This window comes from Hylobates moloch, unplaced genomic scaffold (assembly GCF_009828535.3).
Source record: "Hylobates moloch isolate HMO894 unplaced genomic scaffold, HMol_V3 SCAFFOLD_24, whole genome shotgun sequence".
NCBI lineage: Eukaryota > Metazoa > Chordata > Mammalia > Primates > Hylobatidae > Hylobates > Hylobates moloch.
Window position 1 is genome coordinate 3,594,373 of NW_026652299.1, and position 21,801 is coordinate 3,616,173.

The window sequence follows — 21,801 nt, forward strand, 5'->3', positions numbered from 1 at the left end:
AGAATGTATAGCCTTTCTGTACTTCAATCTCTTCCTCTTCTACAAATAGGAATAATATGTATGACATAATTTTTTTTTTTACTTTAGATGATAAAAGAGATTCATGTTATATGTCATCCTCTGGTAAACATTCCTTGATCTCCCATTTCCCCAGTGCAGGAATAAATGTATAGGCACAGCTTTTTTTTTGCTCTTCACAGATAACCGTGTTTTTTACAAATGTAAAGTTTGTGACAACCTTGCATTCAGCAAGTCTATGGGTGCCATTTTTTCCCACAGCATGTGCTCACTTCATGTCTGTGTGTCACATTTTGGTAATTCTTGCAATATTTCAAACTTTTTCATCATTATTACATCTAATATAGTGATCTGTGATCAGTGACCTTGGATGTTTCTACTGTAACTGTTTTGGGGTGCCACAACACATGTCCATATAAAAAGGCAAATTCATTTGATAAATGCGTGTGTTCTGACTACCCCAGAATCCAGCTGTTCCCCCATGTCTCTCCCTCTCCCCTAAGACACAACAATATTCAAATTAGGCCAAGTAATAACCCTTCAATGGCCTTTAAGTGTTCAGGTGAAAGGAAGAATCACATGTCTCAATTCAAATCAAAAGCTAGAAATAATTAAACTTAGTAAGGAAGACATGTCAGGCTGACAGCTAGGCTTCTTGTGCTGAACAGGTAGCCAAATTGTGAATGTAAAGGAAGTTATTGAAGCAAATTAAAAGTGCTACTTCAGTTAATACACAAATGATAAGAAAGCAAAACAGCCTTTTTGCTGTGAAATAGCGTTTTTGCTGATAAAAAGTTTTAGTGGTCTGGGGAGAAGATCAAACCAGCCACAACATTTCCTTAAAACAAAGTCTAATCCAGAGCAAGGCCCTAACTCTCTTCAATTCTCTGAAGGCTGAAAGAGGTGAGGAAGCTGCAGAAGAAAAGTATGACCCTAGCAACGCAAGGTGGTTCATGAGGTTTAAGAAAAGAAGCCATCTCCACAAAAGTGCGAAGTGAAGCAGTAAGTTCTGATGGAGAAGCTGCAGCAAGTTATCTAGAAGCTCTAGCTAAGATCATTGATGAACAAACAACAGATTTTCAGTGTAGTTGAAACAGCCATCTATCTATTAGAAGATGCCATTTAGGACTTTCACAGCTAGAGAAGAAGTCAATGTTCAACTTCAAAGCTTCAAAGGACCCACTGATTCTCTTGTTAGAGGCTAATGCAGTTGGTGATTTTAGATTGAAGCCAATGGTCATTAACCATTCCAGGAATCCTAGGGCCCTTAAGAATTATGCTAAATCTACTCTGCCTGTGCTCTATAAATGGAATAACAAAGCCTAGAGGATAGCACATCTGTTTGCAGCATGATTTGCTGACTATTTTAAGCTCACTGTTGAGAGACCTACTGCTCAGAAAAAAATACTCCTTTCAAAATATTACTGCTCATTGACAGTGCACCTAGTCATCCAAGAGCTATGATGGAGATGTACAAAGAGATTAATGTTGTTTTCATGCTTGCCAAAACAATATCTATTCTGTAGCCCATGGATCAAGTCTTTCAACTTGAAAATGCATCAACTTTAAAGTCTTTTTAATTAAGAAATACATTTTGTAAGGTTATACCTGCCATACACAGTGTTTCCTTGATGCATCTGGGCAAAGTAAATAGAAAACCTTCTGGAAAGGATTTACCATTCTAGATGCCATTAGGAATATTCATTATCTCTGACCTGGGTAGAGCAGCATCTGGTTGGTGGTGCCTATCTCTTATCAGCCAGATATACAGCAATTCCTTGTTTATCCCAGCTTGGCTTTTGGTCTGTGCCCATGCCTGGTTCACGTGTGGAAAATACGGGGGCAGGAGAGAAGAATATTCTTGATTCATGGGAAGAGGTCAAAATAGCAATATTAACAAGAATTTGGAAGGAGTGAATTCCAACCCTCACGGATGACTTTGATGGGTTCAAAACTTCAGTGGAGGAAGTATCACAGATGTTCTGGAAACAGCAAGAGATCTCTAATTAGAAGTGGAGCCTGCAGATGTGACTGAATTGCTGCAAAGTCATGATAAACTTGAACAGATGAGCAGTTGCTTCTTACGGCTAACAAAGTAAGTGGCTTCTGGAGGAGGAATCTACTCTTGGTGAAGATGCTGTGAACATTGTTGAAATGACAACAAAAGATTTAGAGTATTACAGAAACTGAGTAGATAAAGCAGCAGCAGGGTCTCAGAGAATTGATTCCAATTTTGAAAGTAGTTCTACTGTGGCTAAAATTCTATCAAACTGCATCGTATGCTAGAGAAATCTTACATGAAGGGAAGAGTCGACCAATGTGGCAAACTTCATTGTCTTATTTTAAAGAACTGCCACAGACAACCCAACATTCAGCAACCATTACCCTGACAAGTCAGCAGATGTCAACATTGAGGCTAAACCCTTCGCTAATAAAAAGATTATTACTTGCTGAAGGCTCAGGTGATCATTAGCTTTTTTGTTGTTGTTGTTGTTAGCAATAAACTATTTTTAAATCAAGGTATTTACATAGCTGTGAGGGAAATGGCTGCACTTCAGTCAGGAGTAGGCTGAGGTGGCCTTCTGGTGCGGCATGACTCAGTGGGTTTGTGGTGCAGGTGCACAACCCTGCACATTATGCAACCACACCACGTGAGGAGCATTAGGTGATGACCTATGTGAGCTCATGCTTGGCTCAGACCCACTATTGTCTGTAAAAGGTATAATTACCCTGCTAATGCTGCACATATGGCTCACTTGCACCCAGAGAGAGAGTAAAGCCATGTCAAAACTGTCTACAATTCCTCGAGTGTTTTTCCCGCTACCCGCCACTCACCCACCAACTCCCCTTGGACCTCAGTTAGAACCTGACAATTGGCATATCAAATAGGATCCGGAGGTAAGTGAACCTTTGGTCCCCACTGATTCTGGGTCAGCCATGGGTCCACAACATGGGTTGTGATACACAGTGGCAGCTGTGCTGCTTGGATGGGCTCTGATGGAAACATGGGCAGAGGTAGATGGGTCCCCAGCGAGCATGGAGAAGATGCTGAAGCAGCTGGAAGCACAGAGCACTGAGAATGAACGAGTCTTTGCTTGCAGAGTTGGATGGACATTTTTGACTACACTAGAAGAACTACACCTCCAGTCCCTGAGGGATGCAGCACGTTGGTTGCAGGTGAGCGGGCAGTTGGCACAAGGGCGAGGTGACCACACCCTGACTGAGTGGCTATGGGCAGCCATATGGACTGTGTGGAACGACACTGGTGAAATACCTGAAACTGTGAGTAAATGGCAGTCACATGCTGATTTGGTGCAAGTCATCCGGGAGATGGGTATGAGGCAGGCTATGTTTGACCTGAATACCCAGAGGCCAGATGATGAACATTTCACTCCCACATGAGGAGTCTCGTGTTGGGTTCTGCACCCCTGAGCGCCTTTGGCTCCCTAGCTGCTGTCCCCACCCTGTACGTAGGGTGACACATACATGAAATGACCATTGCTGTGGCGGCTCTCGGGGAAGCAGAAGGCCACTGGCAGGACCAAGGGGTCTGCGCCTTAAAGAAGGGGAAGATGCCCCGCCCACAGGGGGGCCCCCATGGGAGAAAAGGGGGCCTCAACAAGTGACACGCTCATGGATATGGATAGATTTGATTTTGCCTGGGGTTGACCAAGAGAAAATCAATAAGCAGCCCAATGAAGTACTCTTAGCTTTGTGGAGACAGTTGTCTCCAGAGCAGCAATTCCAGAAAATGCCAAAGGGGGAGAAGTACACTGCTGCGCCACCCGGTCCCACGCGGGTGCTTTAGCTCAAAGACTACTTGCTGCAGCCAGGTGGACATGTAGAGCTGTTTCTGTTTGATTAGGGAACTTGCCGAGATGCCCAGTTTGAGGGGACACTGGACGATTGGAGGCCACGTGGAATTAGGGATCCACTGGTCCCTCACCAATGTACAGTGGGTGTGGGTGCTGGCACTGGTGGATACTGGTGCGGATTGCAACCTTCTTTATGGGAACCTGAATAAGTTTCTGGGCAAATCTACTTACATTGACAGTTATGAAAGCGCGTCAGTGAAAGTGAAACCTGTATCTCTGTACCTTGGCATCAGTTGTTTGGCTCCCCGTTTATATACTGCGTGTGTTTCTCCCATGCCTGAATACATTCTGGGGGTGGATATTTTACATGGCTTGGCATTACAAACCACAGCCAGGGAATTCAGACTCCGAGTGCATGTGGTGTAGCTGGCACTGCACGGACATACGCATCACCAGCCTCAGGTTCTACCACAACCCTGACGGGTTACTTCCACCCATCAATACTGCTTGCTGGGTGGACATAGAGAGATAACTGAGACAAAAAGCTGGAAGAGGTGCAGATAGTGCATGGCACCCATAGCCCCTACAGTTCTCCAGTGTGGCCAGTTAGAAAGCCTGATAGAAACTGGCAGATGATGGTGGACTATTGGGAACTGAAAAAAGTAACACCCTCTTTGCATGAAGCTGTATCATCAAAGATGGATTTGGTGGACCGTTTGATGATGGAAGTGGGACAGTACCACTATGTAGTGCACTTAGACAATGCATTTTTCTCCATTGACATCACTCCAGAGAGCCAGGAACAGTTCGTCTTCACATGGGACAGGCAACAATGAACTTTTACAGTGTTGCTGCAGGGCTATGTGCACAGCCCCATCATATGTCATGGTCTAGTTGCTACGGATTTAGCTGCCTGGCCAATGCCAGAAGGGGTCCACCTATTCCATTATATTGATGATATGTTAACCTCTGATTCTTTTGCAGATTTAGAAGTGGTGGCACCCCTCTTGTGGCGACATTTGGCAGCGTGCAGTTGGGCCGTCAACAAATCTAAGGTCCAAGGGCCTGCTTCATTTGTCAAATTCTTGGGAGTGATCTGGTCAGGTAAGACAAAGGCCATCCCAGAGGCTATCATTGATAAGATTCAGGCATATCTCCAGCCCACTACAATGAAGCAGCTGCAAATTTTTGTGGGCCTCCTGGGATATTGGTGGGCATTTATGCCTCATTTAGCTCAAATGATAAAACCGTTCCATCGATTAACAAAGAAGGGAGCTACCTGGGATTGGAATGATGCAGCTGAGACTGCCTTCCTGGCAGCCAAGCGGGCTATTCAGCAGGCATAAGCCCTATGGGTAGTGGACCAGGGGCGCCTATTTGAGCTGGATGTGCACGTGACCACAGATGAACACAGATGGTTTTGTTTGTGGCCTGTGGCAGTGCACAGAGCACTTGAGAACACCAGTAGGCTTTTGGTCCCAACTACGGAAGGGAGCTGAGTTCTGTTATTCCTTGATAGAGAAACAGCTAGCAGCTATATATGCCACCCTTCAGGCTTGTGAGAGTGTGATAGGGCAGGGTGCAGTCATCGTGTGGATGACTTAGCCTATAGCAGGATGGGTGCATTCATGGGTGACGACCCCCTGGACTGGGATGGCACAGACATCCACTTTGGCAAAGTGGAGTGCCTACTTGGAGCAGTGGAGTACTCTGAGTACAAGTACCTTAGCAGCAGAGCTGCAAGAGTTCTTGGGACCTATAGTCCTAATGCAAGATAAGGTCATGGGGCCTAAGGCCATGGAGCCTGAGGCACCCCTAGACCCTGAGCCTTCAGCGTTTAAGAGAGGGCGTCCCCCCATTCTCGATAGGCCATGGTACACAGATGGGTCTAACCGAGGTGCTATAACTCCTTGGACCGCTGTTGCAGTCCAACCTAGTACTGACACCATATGGTTTGAAACCGGGTGTGGACAAAGTAGCCAATGGGCTGAACTTAGAGCAGTGTGGATGGTGATCACCAAGGAGGTGACATAGATGGTAATCTGTATCAATAGCTGGGTAGTCTACCAAGGCTTAACTTTGTGGTTAACTACCCGAAAAATACAGCAGTTGCTAGTCGGCCACCAACCCATTTGGGGTCAAGCCATGTGGCAAGACCTCTGGGAAATGGGTCATCAAAAACAGGTAACTGTTTATCATGTGTCAGGCCATATGCCTTTGGCCACCCCTGGCAATGATGAGGCAGATGCCTTGGCCAAGGTCCAATGGTTAGAGTTGGCACCTACATGAGATGTGGCCTTGTGGCTACACTGGAAACTGGGACATGCAGGGGGTAAACTGATACAACAGGTCAATACGCGTTGGAGTCTGTCCCCGCCCACGCAAGACATTTGGGAGGCTTTTCAGAAATGCCTGGCGTGTGCTCAGGCATGCCCTAAACGGAGGCAGCTGTCCAATGTTACACAACAAGTAACAACAGGGCGAGTGCCCTTGACCAGGTGGCAAATAGACTACATCGGGCTGCTGCCAAAGTCACAAGGGTATACGCATGCACTAACAGATGTGGACATGGCCACAGGCCTGTTGTTCACCTACACTTGCAGGGTGGCTGACCAACAGAACACCATCCAGGCCCTGAAACACTTATGACCCCTGTATGGTTGCCCTCTGGCCGTTGAGACTGATAGGAGAACACATTTCACTGGACGACACCTACAACACTGGGCACAACAAATGGACATAAAGTGGAGATTACAAGTGCCATATAACCCGCAAGCTGCAGGTATGATTGGGCAATATAATGGGCTCTTGAAGAATGGGTTATACTTGCATGTCACACTCCTGTCTTTGTGGGGCTGGAGTTCCACGCTGGACCTGGTGCTCTAAACCTCGAATGAACAGCCACAGAAAGGCAGCCTGGCCCTGGTGGAGGCTTTCTTACAACAGGCTGCCACTTCCATTCAGTTGCAGATACACTCTAAGGATGACTTCCTCCAGCCAGGTATGGCAATGAATGGTAACCTGTTGTTACCTGACCTAGAGCACCTGAAGGCAGGGGAATAGAAAACCTGGCTATGGCCGTGGACCCTCCAAGCTCCCCATTGCCAGTGGTTGGCCATTGTAGCTCCCTGGGGGAAAGGCCTACAGTATGACTTGCATGTTACTCCTTGGGTGTTCAATACATGGCCCCCGTGGTTGACTGCTCATAGGGGAATGGCCAGGGAAAGAGCCCTCCTCTGGGGGCACATGTACTGTCTGTGTGGCCTATTATGAGCTCCCCTGCGACTTTGGCACAGATACAGGACCCAAAGGAACCATGGGGAGCTGAGAAGGTGTGGTACCATCGCCCAGCGCAGAAGCACTTGGCAGCTGCATTGTTATCCCAGGATGAAAAGTTAGCCTCTATGCTGCCTGAGGGACATGATCTACCTTTGTTAGTACCTGTGCCTGCTCTGTCGTTTTGACCGTAGGTTAACATGCTCCATTAAAAATGAAACAGAAAAGGTAAACTTTTTGAGGGCAGAGACTTCATCAGCCTTGTTTATTGCTGTGTCACCAGTGCCCACTACAATGATTGGCAAATAGCACTCAGTAAATATTTGTTGAATGAATACATTTTTAAAAAGTAAATACTAATGCCTAAGTACTTATTTGAGTTTTCAACATACAAAGACAAAATGATCAAGTACAAAGTAAAATAATGAATTAATTTTATAGCTCATGACATATTTCCTTAATTTAAAAAAATCACATAATATAGGTTGAATGAAGGGCTACCTATTTAAAATAAAAATTCTGCTTCTTACACACATGCAAAGTCAATGTTATGGTTTAACTACTGTCTCATAATGTGGTACTTTTACCCACCCTTTATTAGTAAAAATAATAGTAACAGTAACTGTAACACTAATTTCTAATCTAAACTCTTATAGCCACTATAAAAATATAAGCTTTACATACATTATCTCATTCACTCTTCATGACAAACTTATAAGATAGGTATTGTCACCACACTTTACAGATGAAGAAATCAGAGTTCAAAGAAATAATTTGCCTATTTTGTTCTATAAAATGGTGAAAGCCAGATAAAATCAGTTTAATTCTAAAATACTTTGTTTTCCAGCAGAGACAGTTAACATACATACACAGGCTCACATTACATCTAGCATGCTGTCTTATCCCAGGCACTAGAGCATATTCGCCCATTCTTTCAACATTTCTGAACACCTATTATGTTCCAGGCACTATGCTAGGTTCCCTTAAAGATCACTTGTAATCCAGAAATACATATAAAAAAATGACACATAGCCAGATTCTTCTATAGAATCATAGTGCTGAGAAGTACAGTCTGAAAGTTTCTCCACTCTATACTTATCTATGTGTGATATGTGTGCTTTTGTTTGTCCTACTAAATATGCTTCTTTGAGGCAGGCTGATTCAGATTGATCTTTTTGGGTCTCCGAAAAAGGTCTAGCCTGGAGCTTTGGTCATAACAAGTTTTCAATGTACACTGCTAAATATAAAAATACATGTAAACTGAACTAATTTTCCTTGGGTAAGAAAAAATTTAAATAAAAATATTATCTTCCAATTTTTTGTCAATTTATGTTACAACTTTAAGAAAAACCCTCACACGAATGCCAAAACAAGATAGCTTTATTATTTTAAATATTTTACTTTATTGGTAAGGTTTAATATGATTGTTAAATTTTAATGGAAAATATAAAATATATTCTGATAAACAGAATAATCTATGTAAACAGGTTTGTTTGCTTTTCATATATTATAACCTTAGGTAATTTATTTTTAATAATACAGCTTTTCCCTACAATCCACATTAGCACATGTGATTGCAGGGAGATAAAAAGGTTCCATTTAAAAAAGTATAACAATAATTTTTCTATATTTCTCAGAGCTATTATTATGATTACAGAAATACATAAACACTTGATTCTGTAAGAATTATATATAAAAAAAGAAATCACATCCTGACAGGACTGACACTATACTTTGCTTCTTAGTCTAGATAAAAATAAAATCAATTTGAAAGGACAGATTTTAATCTCAGATGTTACGGAGCATTTTTTTTTTTGGTGGAAAAAAGATATGTAGCAATTCATGCTATGCATTAGAGATCAGAATCCGGCCCTAAGTTTACATGATCGATGGGCTTCTATTTGAACAGGCATAAATGTGAATGGCAACTGTAATAATGCTTACAGAGAGAATTAATGCAACCTCAACCAGTTTCCCCTGTTATCTTCAGCATAACATTACTTCCACTATAGCAAAATGTTTTTGAAACCCACACATAAAATCCTACGCATTGCTTAAAAATAACACAAAACAATCTATACATACACACATTCAAAATATGATTCTAATAGGCAGGACAGACACTGATGTTAACTACTCATTGCAAAGACCATTCAATAAGCAGTTTCTAAAATTACATGTTTAGCAAGGGTACAAATCACTCACTTTTAGTCATAAGGAAACTCTCACGATAGAATAGCTTGTTATATAGTGGTATGTTTTTTAATACATGCTTCACTGATCATATACACACATATTTATTTCACTGGGCCTGATTTCTCACTGGAAATTCCATCTGGCTCTAAAATCAGAAACTTCCTTAGACTCGTTCTTCTTTGATAGAAAAGAAATACTGCAGTAATATCTTCTGGTGACCTGACAGTGGGCTGGCTTTAAGTGTACCCAGAAGAGAAAAAGGACACAGCCCAGAACACTGGCCATGCAATAATGCACTGCTTGTTTTTCTATATTTCCTCAGAATCACAGTTAATTCTTCTTGATGTGATAATACAGAAATGAATATATATATATATGTAATACAGAAATGAACCTCTGGCAGGCATAAACTTCCCTTACATATTTAATATAATTAAACTGTACTTCTGGTATCTAGTAGTAAGATCTTAAGTAATTCATCCCATACAGTAATATTTGACCTTCCAATCTTATAGAATAATTATGGTAATAAAGGGAAGTAGCATTTACAAGTGTCAACTTCTAGGTTATGTGTCACATGCTTTACGTATATTTTCACATTTAATATTCTAAAGCAACTCTGAGATACATATGATCATTTCCACTTTACATATAGGAACACTGAGGATCAGAAATTTGAAGTAACACAGTAATAAATAGCAGAACCAGGAATCAAATCTATGTCAAAGTGACTACACTAATGATGAAATGAAATAATAAAGCGAACACGTTAAATATGAAAGTAAAAAGACCCAGTAATACCAATTCAAGTAATTAATCAATAACTTAAATCACACTAACTCTCCCACTGATCACAACTGTAAATGGTGAAAAAATACTAAATCCAATAAGCAAAACACAATTATTTGAAGACATACTAGAGAGTGACCAAATATAGGCAGAAATAGAAAGAGTGAGGATTTGACCCTTGAAAGAAGATAACATCACTGGGCAACATATAATTCTACATTTATATGGCTCTCCTGAGGTACAATGGTATATGAGCAAGTAGAACTTAAGCAGAAAGCCACAGTCTTACTTGGTTGAAGTATCAGAGGCCAGAATTCAGGGTTGAGAGAATGGCTGAAAATCAAGGGTTGGGGAGAGTGGGTCCCAGAAAGGAAGAAAATACAGAGGAGGAGTTACAATATTTGTATATCGATTCCGACCTAGGCTGGCACCTAAACTGTACATGCATGGGGAAGACTCCAAAAAACCCAGTGGAAAGTAACAGCTGGAAAGCAAAAATAAGGATTTCTTCTACTGCCCATTATATGAGACAAAGAGTTTCGAGTTTGAATCCCATCAAATAAAAGCAGATTAGTAACACCTCAGGCTTTCCACAGAAATCCATAAAGGACCACGTTTTAGGAGTAAATGTTATATCCCTATACTAAGGAAGTCACCCAAGGATTAAGAACAAAACCAAAATAGATCCGCTCTCTAACAAAACATCAAACCAAGCCTTCACTAGATAAATGGGAACAGCTACTGATTTAATTGTTAGAAAAAAGGTCAATACTCTTCAGAAGAAGATAACAGAATCTAAAGTCTCTACAGTGTGTCATCTATATCTAATATACAATAAAAAATTTCTTAGAAATGTAAAGAAACAGAAAAATATAAACCAAAGCTCACAGAAAAAGCAGCCAATAGAACAGACTCTGAGATGATTCATACATGTACCTTATGGCAGCTATTACCAAGAACATAAAGAAAAAGATCATCATAATAAATGCCCAAATAGCATTTTAGCAGAGAAATAAAATCAATAAAAAAGAACCAAGTATACCTAAAAATGGATAAAATTTTATATATATTTTACCATAACAAATATTTCTCAAAAGCATCACATGCAAATTATGAAACTAAAAAGTATAGTATCAAAATGAAAAATTCACTGGATAGGCTTAACCGCACATTGGATATGGCAGAGAAACCAGCCAGTGAACTTGAAGAAACAGAGAAATTTCTAAAGAATAGTTAGTTCTATGTAAGTTTTATCACATGAAATATCTGTGACAATTGCCTGAATAGTATATGGGACATGACCAAAAAGAAGATATATACTAAAAATGTAGTAATGATTAGAAAGAGTCTTCACTAGAATGAGCTTTACTAGAATAAGCAGTTGAATTAATGTTAACAATTCATAATGAGGTTGGGTGCAGTGGCTCATGCCTATAATCCCAGCACTTTGGGTGGCTGAAACAGGAGGATTGCTTGAACCCAGGCATTCGAGACCAGCCTGGGCAACATGGCAAGATCCTATTTCTTTTTTTTTTTTTTTAATTATACTTTGAGTTCTAGGGTACATGTACACAACATGCAGGTTTGTTACATATGTATACATGTGCCATGTTGGTGTGCTGCACCCATTAACTCATCATTTACATTAGGTATATCTCCTAATGCTATCCCTCCCCCCTCCCCCTGCCTCACGACAGGCCCCAGTGTGTGGTATTCCCCACCCTGTGTCCAAGTGTTCTCATTGTTCAATTCCCACCTGTGAGTGAGAACATGCGGTGTTTGGTTTTCTGTACTTGCGACAGTTTGCTCAGAATAATGGTTTCCAGCTTCATCTATGTCCCTATAAAGGACATGAACTCATCCTTTTTTATGGCTGCATAGGATTCCATGGTGTATTATGTGCAACATTTTCTTAATCCAGTCTATCATTGATGGACATTTGGGTTGGTTCCAAGTCTTTGCTATTGTGAATAGTGCTGCAATAAACATACGTGTGCATGTGTCTTTAGAGCAGCATGATTTATAATCCTTTGGGTATACACCCAGTCATGGGATGGCTGGGCAAGACCCCGTTTCTACGAAAAATCCAAAAATCAGCTGGGCATGGTGGTGTGCAGCTGTGGTCCTAGTTACTCAGAAGGCTGATGTGGGAGGATCAGGAGGTTAAGGCTGCACTGAGCCACATTCATGCCACTGCACTCCAGCCTGGGCTACAATGCAAGACCCTATCTCAATATGTGTGTGTGTGTGTGTGTGTGTGTGTGTAAGTAAATAAAATAAATTTGTTCATTTTGAAACGTCAATAATTTTTCTTAATTTCTTACCCATGATATAACCCATAAACGTTATCCATAAATGTTACTCATAAATGCCAACAATTTTTCTTAATTTCTTACCCATAATAATAAAAGGTGGCCCTCGTTTAAACAAATATGGAAAAGGAAATCTTACCTAAGTTCATTTACGAAGTATAACTATAAGTATGATTATAAATATAAATGCTATACCATCTCTAAAGTCGTAGGGCATTTCATTTGTTGACGCATGTCATATGTATCCTGTGATCTTGAATCTGTAAACCTATTGTTGGAACTCTGACGTCAAGTAAACAAAGCAAGCAAAATGATAGCTGTTGCTTTGAATTTTAACAAATAAAGCTAGAGAGTAGATAGGAAAATGAATGACCAAAGAACTGTCGATGTCCAAGAAATGGTGGTGTCAGATATTACTAGGCAAAACATGTAGATCTAGTCATAGATCATGTCTTATCACAAGTGAAATAACATCTTTTCAGAGGCTGAACAGAAGAAATTTGTTTTCAAAATTCATTTTTCTTTTCTAATTCTATTCTCAGTTATATATATATACACACACACACACATACATATAAACATATATTATATATAAAATATTATATTTTTATATATAATATATTTATATTATATATTATATTTTATATATTATATTTATATTTTAATATATTTATATTGGAATTTCATATATTTATATATATATATATAATATATATTTATATATATATATATGATAGAGTTATGGGTTGAATTATGTTTCTCCAAAGACATGTTCAAGTCCTAACCTCTAGTACCTATGAATGTGAACTTATTTGGAAATACAGCCTTTATAGATGTAATTAAGATGAGGTCATACTAAATTAGGGTAGGCCCTAATCCAATCCTTATAAGAAGAGCAGAAGAGAAACAGACACACAGGGAGAATGCCACGTGATGATGAACGCAAAGATTGAAGTAATATGTCTACAAGCCATGGAATGCCAAAAATTGCTGGCAACACCACAGCCAAGCAAAAGGAACAAATTCTCCCCACCAGGCTTCAAAAAGCAAGGCTCTGCCAACAACTTAGTTTTGGACTTCTAGCCTCCAAAACTGTGAGAGAATAAACTTTTGTTATTTTAAGCTACACAATTTATGGTAATTTGTTACAGTAGACCTAGAAAACTAATATTAATAGAACAAAATTATCTGTTTCTTTTTATTTTTCTAGTGGAAATATTGAATCAGTTTTTCAGACCAAATAAACATCTGATCGATGTATACATAAAAGAGATTTAATCCCAAGAAGATTCCTCAAATCACTCTGTCCTATAAATGGAATATTTCTCCAAATAATAGTGGTTGACTTCAGTTAAAATTTTAGAACAGTCCATGCATACCCTACATTTTTAAACAAAATTTGGAATGTACATAGTTTCTATGAGACTCAGATCAATAACCATTGGTATAATGTTTTCTAATGTGGTTTCTGGATAAATCACATTTTCATATTTTTAAACATGAACTCTAAACTGCTTATTTGGACACTTCAATGTGAACAAAATTTAGCAGCAGTAAAACAGATACAATGATGTAAAACATAAATAGAATGGGCAAATTCATTGTTCTTTTTTAAGAATTGAGCTTGCTATGAAGAAACCTGTTTTCAATTATTTTGCAGAGTGGGATAACTATGTCATCTGTTTATTGAATTACATGTTAGGCAGTGCTAAGAACCCAAGCTTATTACTTATATTATCTATTCTATTTAATCCTCACAATTATATTATTATTAGCACTCAAATTTTAAAGACATACAAATTGGGGGTGAAAAAAATCAACAATTTGCCCATGGTCACACAGCTGGTAGAATGCACGGTTGTGGTTAATAAATCAGCCTTAGTCAGTTCTGTGAATTTGAGTTCTTATATGTAGGCATACCTCATTTTATTGTGCTTTGCCTTATTGTACTTTGCAAATTGAAGTTTTGTGACAACTCTGCACTGAGCAAGTCCATCGGTGCCGTTTTCACACACAGCATGTGCTCACTTCATGACTCTGAGTCACATTTTGATAACAGTCACAATATTTCAAACTTTTTCATTATAATATCTGTTATGGTGATCTGTAATCAGTGATCTTTGATGTTTCTACTGTAATTGTTTTGGGGTGCCATGAACTGCCCGAACATAAGAGAGCAAACTTAACTGATAAATGTTGTGTGTTCTGAATACTCCACTGCCTGGCTGTTTCCCCATCTCTCTCCCTCTCCTTGGGCCTCCCAATCCCCCAAAATACAATATTGAAATTAGGCTAAGTAATAACCTATAATTGCCTCTAAGTGTTCACAAGAAAGGAAGAGTCACACGTCTCTCAGTTCAAATCAAAGGCTAGAAATAATGAAACACAGTAAGGAAGACATGTCAAAAGCCAAGACAAGCTGAAAGCTTGCGCCCAACAGTTAGCCAAATTGTGAATGCAAAGGAAGAGCTCTCGAAGCAAATTAAAAGTGCTACTCCGGTGAATACACGAATGATAAGAAAGAAAAACAGCCTTGCTGCTGATACAGACAAACTTTTAGTGGCCTGGATAGAAGATCAAACTGACTACAACATTTATTTAAGCCAAAGCTGAATCCAGAGAAAGGCCCTAACTCTCTTCAGTTCTATGAAGGCTGAGAGAGTGAGGAAGCTGCAGAAGAAAAGTTTGACACTAGCAGAGCAAGACGATTCATGAGGTTTAAGGAAAGAAGTTGTCTACACAACATAGAAGTGCAAAGTGAAGCAGCAAGTAGTGATGGAGAAGCTGCAGCAAGTGATCTAGAAGCTCTAGCTAAAATCATTGATGAAGGTGACTATGCTAAACAACAGATTTTCAGTGTAGATACAACAGCCTTCAATTGGAAGAAGATGCCACCTGGGATTTTCACAACTAGAGGAAAAGTTCATGTTCCACTTCAAAGCTTCAAAGGAACCACAGATTCTCTTTTTAGAGACTAATGCAGTTGGTGACTTTAGGTTCAAGCCAATGCCCATTTACCATTCAAATACTTACAGGGCCCTTAAGAATTATGCTAAATCTACTCTGCCTGTGCTCTACAAATGAAACAACAAAGCCTAGAGGACAGCATATCTGTTCGCAGCATGATTTGCTGACTATTTTACGTTTGCTGTTGAGACCTACTGCCCAGAAAGAAAATACTCCTTTGGAAAAATTATACTCACTTATAGTATACCTAGTCATCCAAGAGTATATTCATCATCTCCTGATGAAGATACATAAGGAGATTCATGCTGTTCTCATGCTTGTCAACATAACATTCCTTCTGCAGTCCATGGATCAACTCTTCTGACTTGAAAAGTCCATCGACTTTCAAGTCTACTTAAGAAATGTATTTTGTAAGGCTGTATCTGCCTTATAAATCGTATATGCCTTACAAATCCAGATAGCGAATCCTCTGACTGATCTGAGCAAAGTAAACTGAAAACCAGTTTAGTTTGTCAAGTCAAGTCAATTGATGCGGCAATATTCCTTCCTGTCTTATTTCAATATATCGCCACAGCCATCCCAATCTTCAGCCATAATAAAGGGTCTTGCCTGGATGTTAGCAACCATCAACATCCAGGTAAGACCTCTCACTATCAAAAGGAGGCCAGTATGGTGGCTTATACCTGTAATCCCAGCACTTTGGGAGGCCGAGGCAGGCAGATCGCTTGAGCCCAGGAGTTCAAGACCAGCCTGGGCAACATGGCAAAACCCTGTCTCTACAAAAAAATATAAAAATTAGCCTGGTGTGATAGTGCATGCCTGTATTCCCAGCTACTCGGGAGGCCGAGGTGGGAGAATCACTTGAGTCCAGGAAGTCAAGGCAGCAGTGAGCCATGATTGCACTACTGGACTCCAGCCTGGAAGACAGAGTAAGAGCCTGTCCCTGCCACCCCCCAAAACATCCCCCTTTTTTAGAAAACTATTTTAAAATTAAGGCATGTGCATTGTTTTTAAAGACATAATGCAATTACACATTGAACAGATTACAGCATAATGCAAAGATAACTTGTATATGTACTGGGAAAAAAATGTATGGCTTGCTTTATTGTGGTAGTCTGGAACCAAACCTGCAATATCTCTGAGGTATGCCTGTAGCATTCTTATAAATCATTCCTGCTATGTTCAACTGCCTTTCTAACCTCTAAAAGTTTTTACCAGTATAACTTTCCCTAAAAATGTGGAAAATAAATGAAATAGCACTTTGGATTAGAATTATAAATATCTGTGGCTTATTAATTACATGGTCACAAATAGAATGAAATTAATAAAAAACAAAGGGCTTGATTCTTAGTAAGTTAAAGCTATATACCATCGATACCGTCTGATGGTTAAAGAATAACTGAAGCTCAAAATAACATTTTTGTGGATGAGTTAGAAAAGGAAATGTAAGAAAAAGAAATTTGATAGTATAGTCAGTCTTCTGTATTCACAAGTTTTACATCTAAAAATTCAAGCAAGCTTGGATCAAATACATTCAGAAAAAAGACAATAAAAATAACATGACAGCAATAAAAAATAATCAGAATAAAAAATATAACAGGTATTTACCTAGAATTTAGGTTGTATTAGGTAGTATAAGTAATATAGAGATGATTTAAAGTATAAGGAGCATATGTGTGAGTTATATGCAAAAACTGCACCATTTCATATAAGGGACTTGAACATTCCTGGATTTTGGTATTCATAGGGGGTTCTGAAGTCAATCCCTTGCAGATACCGAGGGAGAAACGTAGACTACTTATGAAGAAGCATGGTTTATGGGAATATTTCTACTAATTAAACAATGATCAATTTTTAGTAGTTTTTAAAAATACTTAAGTGGATTATACCAAACTAAGAAAACACTTAAATAATATTTAAAATGCAATTCCAGGAAAATAAGTTTTAAAAACAGTTAATAAAAGTGCATAAAGGGTTATAAGAAAGAATTTTCTGCTTCTGAGAGCTGTTATACTAAATTGGCTTGCTGAAGGAAGCAGTGGAATCTATTTCTTTGAAGGTCCTTAGAAATAGAAGGCATACATTATCAGCAGTTCAGAAAGGTTTAGGTGTGCCTCTGCCAGAAAACAGCCAGTGGATAAAACCACTTCATGGTTTCATAAACTCTGTTGACTGCATAATAATACTATTGTTATAATTGTGAGGCAAGAGCAACACAGCTGCTTTTTCTTTGGTGATCAGAATTTGCTGTCCAAAAAGTTGCAGAATAAATTGAATGTAATTAGATGAAATTTTCCCCAACAGAAAAGCAAGAATTAATTTTGACTCTAGTTACTGAAAGAAAACTCAGAATCTCTACACTGGGCTTTTTAAACATTTATCATCTTCTTTATTTATAGAAAGCATTCCTCTTATGTGAAACTTAAAAAGCAGACACGTTTTTATGGATGACCTTAGGCTGATGAGTTGAATTAACACTAAATAAAAAATTCTAAGCATATATATATATAGTTTCTTTGTATGAAATCCCTTGAAAGATTACATTTCAGTGAATTCTACTTAAAATTTTAAAAGTATATATTTTTATTTTGCTTTATTTTCATCTACTTAAATCTCTATTTTTCATGAATGTAGAAAAAAAGCCAGATTTCCTTATACACTTAAAAATATATATGGTCAATTTCTTTCCAAGCAAGCTTCTCTTTTAAAGGTAACGTAATTAATTCGAAATTTGAAGGTGGCATTGTGGTGCACAATCCTTGCCCAAATGCTCTTTTGGCAGCAATAGGAGCTGTCATGGAATTAACTAAAAGTTCAATGAAATATTTTGATGCAGAATTTTCACAAAATGCAAAGCTGTGAGAGTTGTAAAGGGATGGCTTCCCAAGATTTTGGAGCACTTTGGATTAGTTGTTAAAGAAAAGGGAGGAAAAATGCTGGGATACCTTTAACTATATAAAATTCATAAATAGTATGACTAACTCTAAAATAAACAGAAAATAATTCTAATTTCCAATTTTATTTAGTATTTACAGTTATATACGTGTCCAAGAGAGATATGAAAAAGCCCTGTTTTCAAATATAGGTACTTAATTTCGGTTATCTAAATCCTTGTTCTGTATTTAGGGATTTAAGATAGGCTTATTCTATCTGTTACTCTAGAGGTAAGGGCAAATGCATTTTAATGTAATTTCTGACATGCAATAGTGTTAAAAGAGGAAAAAGAGAAAATAAAGAAAAAGCTATGCATAGATAAATTCCTATAGTAAATAATACTTTTCATTTTAAATTAAAACCCAATATAATTCTACTTGTGTCTACATAATTAATAACAGAAAACTCATAGTAGAAATATTTCATTGCTTGCCTCCAAAAAATTGTTGACATCCTCTGTTGCCATCTGCCATGGTGGTCATTCCTCTGTGTTTGACGGAAGTAAAGAAGTATTAAGGTTCTATGGATTGATGAAGGAAAATAGTCTGTGCTCTTCTTGATTTCTGGTATTTATTTCCTTGGTCCTGTTAAAAAGGATACCAGGGTGAATTTACCAATTTTGAACACATCCAGTTATTCTGTATTCTTTTATCTTCATATTTAAGGAAGGTTTGAGATTTTTATGCAGTCCCATTTAAAATCATAGAATTTTAGACTCTAACAGAAAGGGCTTGTTAAATTTAAGACTGAAGATTCAAAAAGACCTATATCAATCAGGTAATTCAATCCACTTTACAGTACAGAAAACCAAAATCAAAAGAGGTTAAATAAACAATGTTACAGTCAGTGGCAGATCGGAGATGAGAAAACAGTTCTTTTTACTCCAAGTTTGGGGGTTCTTTCCTCTAGCTGGGGCTCTTTCCCTTTTTGAGAAAAGAGAAGGAGACTGGCAAGAGCACTATAATGACCAAGCTGATTTCTTAGCTCTAATACTTAGGGAAAAATCTAGAACAAAAACCAAAAAGCATGATGGCATAATATTTAGATTATCAATTCATAGCACACCATTCGCTCAACAGATACCTAAAAGATATTATTTTGTTAAAATATAATTAGGACATTATTTTATTAAAAAGTATCTATACAGTGTTGGCAACATAATGAGACTATGTCTTTACCAAAAAAAAAAAAAAGAAAAAAAAAGTCAGATATGGTATTGCATGCATATAGTCCTAGCTACCCAGGAGCCCCAACCAGGAGGCTCACTTGAGCCCAGGAGGTCGAGGCTGCAATGCACTACAATCATGCCGTTGCACTCCAATTAGGTAACAGCAAGACGCTTTCTTGAAAAATAAAAGTATCTATATGATCACACATCATTAAATTTCTGAGTTTCATCCATTGTCATGATCACTTATCTTTTCCAATCCTCACCACTGCAACCATCTACTACTCTACTATCCACAAAACAAAAGAGTGATTTTTAAAAATTATCTATAGAGCAACAGAATGACATTCTTAAAAAGAAAACTGAATTTAAGACTCCCTTGTTCAAAATCCCCTAAAGACTTTCCATAACATCTAAGGCAAGGACTTGGATCCTGGTTACCTTTCTGAAAGCCTATCTGATCACTTTTCCTCTTGTTTCGTATTCTATAGCCTTAGTGGCCTTCATGTTCTTCTTCAAACGTGCTAAGCACACTCTTGATTCAAGTCTTTGACCTTTGTCTTCTCTCAGATTGGAATGTCTCTTTAGATAACCACATGTCTGTTCCCACTGACTAAGACACTCTTTTTCCTTGAAAGCTCCTGGATTGTTTCTGGATCTTCTCAAATATCACTTCCCAGAGAGGATTCTCTCACCTGTCTAGCTAAAAAACCTCCGCCTCCAACTTTTACCCTCTTCACCATTGGCCTTCATTCTCTATATCTATACCTGCTTCATTTCCATTCACAGTATTTATAATTCCTAGATATTATGTAGCCCCACAACCCCGGTGAAGCCAGATGTCATCTGGAATTAAGTATTTTTGGTATTTTTAAGGTAATATAGTACATATACTATAATTATGCAACATTTCCTACCCTTCTCCCCTCCCATCCAAGAGGTCTGGGAAAGCACCCTGAAGTCAAATATGTTAATAATCTTGCAGTAAAACATATATTCATTCTAAGTGAGACTTTTTAAAGACTATAACTTATGGCAGAGCAAGATGGCAGAATAGAAATCTCCACTAATTGTCCCCCCAAGCAAGGACACCAATTCAACAACTATCTACCCAAAAAAAGCACCTTCATCAGACTCAAAAATCAGGTGAGCACTCACAGTACCTGGCTTTAACTTCATATCACTAATGAGGCACTGAATAGGTAGGAAAAACAGTCTTAAATAGCCGATGCCACCTCTCCCGCAGCAGCAGAGTCATGGTGTGGAGAGTGTTTGGTGTGCTGGAGAGAGGGAGATTGTAGCATTTATGAGGCACTGAGCTCAGTGCTGCCCTATTATAACAGAAAACAAAACTAGACCAAACGCAGCTGATGTCTACCCAAAAAAGGAGCATTTTAACCAGGACTGTTTAGCCAGAAAGGAATCACCAATCCCAGTGGTCCAAACTTGAGTTCCTGCAAGCCTCATCAGTACAGGCTAAAGTGTTCTGGGGCCCAAAATAAACTGGAAAGGCAGGCTAGGCCATAAGGACTGCAACTCCAAGGCAAGTCCTAGTGTTGAACTTGGGCCAGAGACAGTGGACTGGGGGAGGGGGGCATGTGACTTACTGAGACACCAGCTGGCGGGGGAAGGGAGTGCTGGCATCACCTCCTCCTAACCACAGGCTATACAGCTGCTGGCTCCAAAAAAGACCCATTCACTCCACTTAAAGAGAGAAGAGGGAAGAATAAAGAAGACTCTGTCTGGGATCTTGGATACCAGCCCTGCCACATCAGGGTAGGGCACCAGTTAGAGCTATGAAGCCCCCTTTCCAGATCCTGCTAGTGAATGACATTTCTAGACACACCTTGGGCCAGAGGCAACCTGCTGCCTTGAAGGGAATAACCCAGTCCTGGGAGCATTCATCACCTTCTAACTGAAGAGACCTTGGGCCCTGAACAACCAGCAGTAATACCCAGGCACTACGATGAGGGCCTTGGGTGAGACTCTGAGACTTGTTGGCTTCAGGTGAGACTAAGCACATTCCTAGTTGTGGTGGGTACAGGGTGAGACTCCTTCTACTTGAGAAAATCAAAGGGAAAAGCAAAGGGAACTTTGTCTTGTACCTTAGTTACCAGCTCAGCCACATGGGTTAGAGCACCAAGCAGGTTCTTGGGGTCCCAGGTTCCAGGACTTGGCTATTGAACAGAATTTCTGGACCTGCTCTAGGTCAGAGGAGAGACTGCTGCCCTGAAGGGTGAGTATCAGGCCAGGCAGCATGCAACACAAGCTGACTGAAGAGCCCTTGGGCCTTAAGGGGAATCAGTGGTACAGCATTCCCCGTGGA

General features: G+C 39.2%; 1 protein-coding gene and 1 non-coding gene across 3 annotated transcripts in view; one reads left to right on the top strand and one right to left on the bottom strand.

Moving 5' to 3' along the window:
- The window catches only part of MBD5 (methyl-CpG binding domain protein 5), a 470,039-nt gene that overhangs the window by 248,069 nt on the left and 200,169 nt on the right, over positions 1-21,801 (bottom strand). For both annotated transcript variants that reach the window (XM_032754128.2, XM_032145669.3), the window contains one exon: positions 18,741-18,891. The gene's annotated coding sequence lies outside the window, so the exon portion shown is untranslated. The remainder of the gene's footprint in view (positions 1-18,740; positions 18,892-21,801) is intronic.
- LOC116463067 (small nucleolar RNA SNORA48) lies at positions 1,724-1,858 on the top strand. Its single transcript, XR_004246540.1, has one exon. It is a non-coding gene; the product is annotated as a small nucleolar RNA SNORA48 (small nucleolar RNA).